A 7,816-nucleotide genomic window follows, 5' to 3' on the forward strand; every position below is an offset into this window, starting at 1 on the left:
AAATAGTTCAGATGGGCGATGCTAGCTAACCTAGCGGTAAAACCAAGAAGCATATCCTCCTTGGTAAATCTCCCGAAGACGTTAATTTATTCCTTTTTCAAAAATTTTGCCTCTGTTAAGTTCAAGAGTCACTGTGGCTCAAGCTCGTAAGAAAAATACACCAGAAGTGTTAGCTTTAAAGCCGAAAAGTAAATTTAGTCAGTGTAATTTATTTATAAAAGATTTTTATTCAAACAAACCAGTGAAGATTTAAACCAAGGCTTAACTAAAATTCCAGTAGATAGGGATGTAGACAAATTTTAGTATAGTAACATGGATTAAATAACCTTATAAGGTTATTTAATCAATGATAGTAATAACCAAGGTAATAATGCAGAATCGCAAACTGAGATTGGAGAGTTCATTTGCATATATTGGGTCACAAATTATAATTGGGTCAATTCCTTCTTCATTAAGTACTAAATTGTATACCCAATTGTTCCATGCGTACAGAAAGCCACTATCCTCCTCTTTCTTCAGAGTAATGCGAATGTAACAACTCGTGTTGAGAGCACATATCTTCTAGTAGTTCTTTTAAAGTTTGATTGTTTTTAAATTCGTTAAACACTTTAAGCCGCACACCCTATTCAAATAAAACAAAAACGTTTTTATCAATTATCTACCTAAGCCTTGCCAAACATGTGAATTTTCACAAAGAGCAGACGCACCAAATCCAGCCCAAAGACTATATAATCAGGTGGCTAAGGAACTGAAGAAGAACTATAATATATCAGCCGATTTACGCAGGTACATGCGAGTAAAGCGCCATTTGTAATGCTCCGCCAAAGGGGGTAGGCACAAACTAGGGGCATGCTTGGGGGATCCTCATTTTTGATGGAACAGGGCTACCGGGTCCTCCCAGACTTTCTGTTTTATATCCACTTTTGCTATCTCTTATCCTTTATGCCGTAACGGGCAAGTACACCTGATCCAAGTGTATACACTGACGGTTTTCAACTATTATTCCATTAAGTTGGGTGGGGAATATAGTACTTCTAGAGCCGTAATTTGTATTTGATGGCTGGGAGCACTTTCTTGAAATCATGTACGAACCCAAATAGTTATCATTAGTCGGTGGCGTCATCTACTGCAAGTTACCAGCATTGAGTTGGGAATATATAACTAGATATCGGAGTTTCGCGAGAAAAATTCTGCATTGACCTCAATCTTTATCATTCGGCGGTGGCGCCTTCTATCTTTTCCAAAAAAATATTTTTGCAAATATTGTCTGCTTCTCAATATTCTTTGCTAATTTACTGATTCTTAAGTCGGTGTAAAAGTTAATTACTTTTGGGGCGGGGAAATTTAAATGATATAGTTCAAACCAACCTCTGGTCATAGATATGATCATTCAAATCTGGGAGAAGTGTTTCATCATGGTTGAGGCAACTCAATTTTTAAGGTAAGGCGTTTATTTGTGGCTCCTTGATTTTCCAGATTAATGCTTGTTTTGCATTTTTCCTTTATTTGAAGAATTTTAACAACACTTTCAGATGGATAAATTAACCCTTCATGATTCCGTAGTATTATTAAGCCTTTCGATGTTAAGCAATAATCATGTTGGCGATATTTATCCCTTCTTCCTGCACCAGCTCAAGCAACAATACCAATGACCAAAATATGTCCTTAAATATAAGCTTAAAGGGCAACGCAAGTGAGCTGGCATTTGTGTGATATGTATGCAAAGTCCGAAATTTACGGTAAACTCTGCGTGGTCTCGCTAGTACCGAGTGGGGGTGTAGGGGGTTAAAAAACACGGTGCTTTTTCTTTTTTTTTGCCACTGAGCTTGCGTTGCCCTTTAATTTAGAAATGTATTTTAATTTTTATAGTGAAAAATACTTTGCCATTTCGGCCATCAATTAACTAGCATATTATGATGTTCCCACAAATTGTGTACAAGTTTCAATATATGGCAAGCATTCATAATGAAGGCAACATTTATATATACAATTTCTTTTCTCAAGTTGTTAATGATTCCATAGGCTTTGAGTCTAAATCCATAATTGCCTCTGATAATTGGTGACTGTATTTCTGATCTCAAAAAATTATTAAGTCAATATTTTGAATAATAATTTTTATCACCGAACTCTACTAAAATTAAAATATCAATATCCATTTTTAGTTCCTTTACTTTTTACAAATTCTTAAAATTCTTCCTCTATTTGACTATTGTTTCCCTATCTGGAGCCTGCGCTTAGAATCTGATAAACTCCAAAAAGCCAAAAATCGGTTCACAAAACTTACGACTAAATTTAATAAACTTCCAGCCCCAGCCCGCTTAAAATTTCTTAATATTCAGTCTACTTGTTAATTCCCAGGTTTTGTAATTTGGTTTAAATTTTAATTGAATTTGTGGTTCCTTTGCCCCGTGCTTTACTATTTTTATGATATATTCATGCATCAACATTTTTTTTCTTTCAGTTTGATTTCATTTATGAATGTATTATTATGTTGTATCTTTTTGGTATGTTTGTACCCAGCCGGAAACGTCTTAACATTATTCATTAAATAAATAAAATTGCAAAGTTGACACTGCATTTTACCTGAGAGTACTCTTATTTTCGCGTTTCCGCGGTAAACAGACTGATCCAAATGAACCCCGCAAATTGCATCTTCCTGTTGTGGACCAGGTGTCGAATCAAGTTGCCTTATAGCCTCAAGCCATTTCTTTACTAAAGTCGGTTTTTTAACTGGGAATCTAAATATAAAATCATTGCTTCAGATAAATCCCTTCTATTCCTTATTTCTATCTTATTATACACTTACTTATGCATTGAACATATTTGTTTCTACCGGTATTAACACAACCTTTAACTCGACCCATTATGATGTTAATTAAACAATTATAATAGCTTATTAAACAATTACAATAGCTTATTTTACATTAATTTAATTTGTCTAAATAATCACTGTAACTTCGAGACGCGTTTAGTTTGCTAAGCCTAATTCTCCGTTTCAAATTTTGTGTCAATTTCGCGCGAAACAGCGTCGCCTGAGAGTAAAATCCACGTAACTAAATACACAAATTAGAATGATGTACGTGGATTTTTCCCACCGCTAGTGATAGATGGCAACATCGTCGAGTGATAACGTTTCAGATTTGAAGATAAATTTTTGTTACGCGACTATGAGATTCAATTGTATCTCTATTTATTCCCAACTCTGGCTTGAAACGAGTATAAGCAGACTACATTAAAAAAAAATTATATTTTCTTTGAAATATAGGTGAGGCCACCAACTAATGATAACTGTTTCGGTTCGTACACAGTGCCCCCGCCAGCAGTAGGCACAAGTAGGCACGTGCCTATGTTCAAAAATTTTAGGCCTATTTTAGGGGCCTCTAAAAGTTTAAAAAAATTGCCTCTGGGGCCTCCAAATGTGATTTTTAAATTTTATTTATTTTTAAAAATTGGTCATCTAGCCCCCTAAAAAAAGAACTCCCATTCAATTCCAATTTCCAAGAGTCCTAAATGGCCCTAACAAAACGTTCCCTTTTGAACCACCTATACTCGAAATCAATATTACTTGAGTACACAAACAAAGGCAGCGAACTCTGTGGTTTCTGCTTTTGGTAGTGTACTCTGTTAACATTGATATAGAGTATATGACAAAAGACTGGCCCGGGACGGGGAAGTCCGTCGTGCAAGGAAAGCAGCAAAAAAAACCCACCTGTTCGCCTCAGTGATAACTTAGCTCCAACCAACACAATAAACATAAGCTTAGTTTCTAGGAATTCTACAAAAGGGGGCATAAAGTGAGAAACTGGATTTCTTTAATTCGACTTAAACCGTTGCAACTCTTAAACGAAGGGAAATCCCAGCGGAGCTGAAGTCGAAGCGTAAAGCATCGTACCAGTCACTACTTTGAATAGAGAGCGTCCTGGGGATTAGGGTTTTTTCTTTTTTACTCCTTGATATCAGTGACCACTGATCGTAGAGAAAGGACCTAGACCTTCGGTGGTCGGACTTGTCCCAGATAACGCGCGTTTCTTCATTTCGTTTTCTGCTCCTGAACAAACAGGTAGTTCTCAATTTCGATTCTCTCCCAGTCAAATTTTTTCTAAGTCTCTTCCGAGACTAACTTTGCCATTACAGCCTTTTTAAAGGCTATTTAGCTGTTTTAAGCTAATTTTTAAACAGCCTTTTTCAAGGCTAATTATCTATTCTAGCTAAATTATTCAAAAAGCCTTTTTCAAGGCTAATTAGCTATTCTAGCTAAATTATTCAAAAAGCCTTTTTCAAGGCTAATTAGCTATTCTAGAAAAATATTCAAACCGCTTTTTTCAGGGCTTTGATATAGCTGGTATTATTAAAAAGTCTGTTTGAAGACTACATAGCTTTAACTAAGCTTTATTTTCTTAAACCTTTTTAAGGTTATTTCGCTATTAGTATATAATAGTAGCATTTTCAAATATGAATACCAGAAAATTTTTATCTGGGTCCCAAAAATGAGAAAAATGGAAAAGGGAAGATAGTTTCGTTAGTAATCAGAAAGGTGCAATGGCACGTTTTTTGAAATCGTCGGCGCAAAGCCATAACTATAGTTCTGAGAAAAACCTAGTCAAAGAATTGGGAAAGGGTTTAGAATCCTTGGAGACTGATAACAGTCACTGTTTTAGTAATACTGCTGAAGTTCTTCCAAAGTCAGTACTGATATGGAAATGGAACTGACTCATGAAGGAGAAATTGCAGAAGTAATTGCAAACCCCAACTCTAACCATGCACAAAATACATCAAACAACGTGTCCAATTCAAAATAAATGGGCTTACACGCGTTGAATAACTTGGATATTAGTCTAGATAAAGATTGCCTTCCAGTTCAGCCTAAACTAAATCCTTTTCCTAAAAGATTAATTGGCGGTAAAAATCGAGGTTTCAATTCTTCTTGGTATGACAAATATCAAATGATTGAATATTCAGTTGCAAAGGATGCAGTGTATTGTTTTTGTTGCCGTCATTTTTTAGGCAGTAGAAACACTGCATTTCTAAAGGGATTTCGGATTGGAAAAACATGGGGACACAATTCGAAGAACACTTCACTTCCAACAAATCTTCTCACCAACTAGCCTACAAAATGTACTTAGACTACATGGAATCCAAATCCCGTGGATCAATAGTTTGCCAGGTTAACGACCACCATAGACTAGACGTTATTAGAAACAGAGAGGTCCTATGTACACACGTGGAAGTTATTATTTTATGTGCCCAACAAGATCTAGCACTTCAAGGGAACACTTACACATCCGCCGACAATATTGGGAATAGGGGAAACTTTATTGCAATATTCGATATTTAAAAAAAAATGTCATGATTTAAAAGCAAGTTTAGTGAGAAAAATTATTGTTCAAGAGGTCAACTACTATAGGGTAGTTTGGGCGCTTGCCCAACGTGTTTAGCTCCGGGGGTCCGAATTAAAACGTAATAATTAGATTAGGGTGAGTGAGGGTAAGAATGGACACTTTTTGTAAAATTCCATTTAAAAACACAAATTTAGAGTAGACCATTTTAAAACGATTTGAAATACTAATAATGAATGTTCATTTTTAATTTACTCTGGTTTTTGGCATTTAAATTTGTGAATTTTTAAAACAATAATTATTTTAAGATATGAAGTGAGTAAGTCAAACATTGGACAAAATAGTTTTGAATTGGACTGGGGGGGTGCTAACTAAGGACAATAAGGTTTAAAATTAGACACCAAGTCGCTAACTTTGGACACTATTAGGAAAACTATGGACAAGAAGGTATATTTTTGGACAATTTCGTCTATCATTGGACATTTAAAAAAAACATAACTTAGTGGAAAATTTTGAAAAAAGATATTTTTAAGATGAAGCCTAATTATACGGTAAATTTGTTTTAAGAAGTAATTTAAGGCAAATAAATAATATGGAAACAAATATTTTAATAGGGTAGATATTGTAATATTACAATATTAATATATAAAGATATTAATATATTATACTTCTGGTGTGCAGTTATCACAGAAATAGTTTACAGTATCTTTGGAAATTTCTCCTTCGGGGCTTTTTGTAAATTTGAAGATTTCTTAAATTTCCCGTACAAATTTATTAATTTTCTCAAGATTTGCTAAAATTTCAATTCAAATTTACAAATTTTTGCAGAAAATTTCATAAAAATTTGCTGAAAACCATAAAATTTCATAAGATTTATTAAATTTGAGAAATTTGTCGGAATCGATAAAAAATTTAAAATTTGCCAAAACATTTGAGAAATTTGAAAAGATTTTCTAAAATTTAATAAGTAACTTGAAATTTGGAAATTTTCAAATTACTGGCGTGTACGAAATTTGAAAGAGTATCGGACCCCTCGACTCTCCTTCACTAACAATGTAAGCGAGGCAGCCTCATAGAGGGAACTAGCTACGTGTTTCGTTGAGCTACAAACTCACAGCCGTACGCAGTCAGCCGTCTGCTTTCCCGGGAAATTTGAATATGAAAACTTGTTTTTAAAGTTTCCTTTCAAGCAAAGACCATAAACTAAATCCTACCTCGTTTAAAATTGAATACAATCGACATGTGATTGATCACAAGGTAGGTTGTCCAATATTAAGCTTTGCACTAGTTAATTTAAATGCTTATAAAAAAGGCAAAACCTTCATTAAATTATAAATTTCGTGTACTAGAAAAACGCGAAATTGCTTAAAATAATACTTAAACAATTTATTTTTATCTCACCATTTCATGTTTGCATGCTATATCTTATTTCCTAAGCCACAAAACGAAATTTCCAATGAAATTTCAAGACATTTTTTCGATAATTTTAGTGGTTTTATTTCAAGACTTACTGTATAAATTGTCGCCGTGTAAATATTTAGTAATAAATTGCATGTTTTAGGGTATGTTTAAGGCTTCAAAATGAGACCAATTTTGCGCTTTGGCATCAAAGAATAAATTTTCAAATAAATATTTTTCAAAAGTGTCCAAACTTCGCCATGTCCATTCTTACCCACACTCACCATACTTTGAAATTTAAAATTGTCAAAATTATTTTAAGCACTAAACAAGAGGCTGTTTTACACATCAATATTAATTTAATAAGTTAAAACACAACAATAAAACAGTTCAGCTTGAAATAGCGCGAAACTAGACAATGGCCACTGTAGTCTTCCCCCTTAACAATGGGGGAGACAAGCCTAAATAAGTAGTTGATGAATTTGGGTAAAGAGGTAATCGTAGGGTGGAATTCTTCGATTAAAAGTAAAGTTTATAATATTTATTTGTAAATAATATACTTAATAATAAAAAATTTATTAATTTAATAATAATAAAACTTTTATTAATTTAATAATAAGAACATTTTTATTAATTTAATAATGTAACATTTTTATTAATTTAATAATAATAAAAATTTTATTAATTTAATAATAATAAAAATTTTATTGATTTAATAATAATAAATTTTTTAAATAATTATATACAATTTGGCTAGTTAAAGAACAACAAAAATTACAAAGGAGTTTTTTATGGGGGCCTCTTAATCACGCAGTGCCTACTCGCGAAAAAATCCTGGCGGGGCTACTGTTCGTACATGATTTCAAGAAAGTTTTCTTCAAGATCCCAGCCACATTAGATATAACTTGAAGTACTATATTTACAACTCCGTGATTTCAACCTATAAAATTAACAAAGATCACCGATACTTGCCAGCACCATCCTGTATAATGAAAGCGGAATAAAGAATATTTATCGAGATATTCCGTGCCCCGGGGTGACATTGGCGGATACAGAAAAAACTCAAGGGGGGGGGGGGCACT

At 33.6% G+C, this 7,816-nt stretch overlaps 1 long non-coding RNA gene across 1 annotated transcript; it reads right to left on the reverse strand.

The window, feature by feature from the left end:
- Positions 1 to 440: 440 nt before the first annotated feature.
- LOC149932682 (uncharacterized) lies at positions 441 to 2,841 on the reverse strand. The gene is made up of 3 exons (XR_016473084.1): positions 2,807 to 2,841; positions 2,584 to 2,738; positions 441 to 622 (listed from the first exon to the last, which is right to left on the reverse strand). It is a non-coding gene; the product is annotated as an uncharacterized LOC149932682 (long non-coding RNA).
- Between the last annotated feature and the right edge of the window lie 4,975 nt (positions 2,842 to 7,816).

Source organism: Leiobunum rupestre, chromosome 8 (assembly GCF_980474605.1).
Source record: "Leiobunum rupestre chromosome 8, qqLeiRupe1.1.hap1, whole genome shotgun sequence".
Lineage (NCBI taxonomy): Eukaryota > Metazoa > Arthropoda > Arachnida > Opiliones > Sclerosomatidae > Leiobunum > Leiobunum rupestre.